The following is a 1292-nucleotide window of genomic DNA, read 5'->3' on the forward strand; positions in this document are numbered from 1 at the left end:
CCCAGACAGACTTTGAGAAATCATATTGACTTGTTAGGTCAATATTTTGTTCTGAGCCAATATGGCATTCAGAGTGTCAATATCAAGAACTCCTTTCTTCTGACTAGTCCTATTGTTCACAGGATTTCTTTCAGAGTGTACATGAATTGGTTATTTGCAACCATTTCAATTAGCTCTTGAGCCTCTGTAGGCGTCTTCTTCAAATGAAGAGAGCCTCCAGCAGAGCTATCCAAAGACATTTTGGATAGTTCAGAGAGACCATCATAGAAAATACCTATGATGCTCCATTTCAGAAAGCATATCAGAAGGACACTTTCTGATTAATTGTTTGTATCTTTCCCAAGCTTCATAGAGGGATTCTCCTTCCTTCTGTCTGAAGGTTTGGACTTTCACTCTAAGCTTACTCAATTTTTGAGGTGGAAAAAACTTTGCCAAGAAGGCATTGACTAGCTTTTCCCAAGAGTCCAGGCTTTCTTTAGGTTGAGAGTCCAACCATGTCCTTGCTCTGTCTCTTACAGCAAAAGGGAATAGCATAAGTCTGTAGACCTCAGGGTCAACCCCATTAGTCTTGACTGTGTCACAGAGTTGTTTTCGGCTGCCATTTGTTCTTCTTCTTTGAAGATTTCTGTTAGGTCCTCTACAGAGATTTGTGCCTTAGCTTCTCTTAGCGTTCGCTTCAAGGTCCTTTCAGGTTCAGCATCAGCCTCAACAAGAATGCTTTTGTCTTTGCTCCTGCTCATATGAAAGAGAAGAGAACAAGAAAATATGGAATCCTCTATGTCACAGTATAGAGATTCCTTGAGGTGTCAGAGGAAAAGAAATGTAGAAGGCAGAGGTAGAAAATTTGAACTTATCAAAGAGGATGGAGTTCGAATTTTGCATTAAAGAATAGTGTTAGTCCATAAATAGAAGGATGTGAAAAGAGGAGAAGTAATTTTCGAAAATTAAGTCAAAGATTTTGAAAACATTTTGAAAAACACTAATTGATTTTTGAAAATAAAAGTGGGAAAGAAGTAAAGTAATTTTTGAAAAAGATTTTGAAATTAGAAATCAAAAAGATTTGATTGAAAGTTATTTTGAAAAAGATGTGGTTAAGAAGATATGATTGGTTCTAAGAAGATGTGATTGAGAAGATATGATTTGAAAAACATTTTAAGAAGATTTGATTTTGAAAATTAATGACTTGGCTATCAAGAAAAGATATGATTCAAACATTAAACCTTTCTCAACAGAAAAGGCAACATACTTGAAATGTTGAATCAAATCATTAATTTGATAGCAAGTATTTTTGA

At 35.3% G+C, this 1292-nt stretch overlaps 1 non-coding gene across 1 annotated transcript; it reads left to right on the forward strand.

Moving 5' to 3' along the window:
• Positions 1-294: 294 nt before the first annotated feature.
• LOC127742138 (small nucleolar RNA R71) lies at positions 295-402 on the forward strand. The gene has a single exon (XR_008003325.1). It is a non-coding gene; the product is annotated as a small nucleolar RNA R71 (small nucleolar RNA).
• Positions 403-1292: the final 890 nt, after the last annotated feature.

The sequence above is a fragment of the Arachis duranensis genome, chromosome 9 (assembly GCF_000817695.3).
Source record: "Arachis duranensis cultivar V14167 chromosome 9, aradu.V14167.gnm2.J7QH, whole genome shotgun sequence".
Classification (NCBI taxonomy): domain Eukaryota; kingdom Viridiplantae; phylum Streptophyta; class Magnoliopsida; order Fabales; family Fabaceae; genus Arachis; species Arachis duranensis.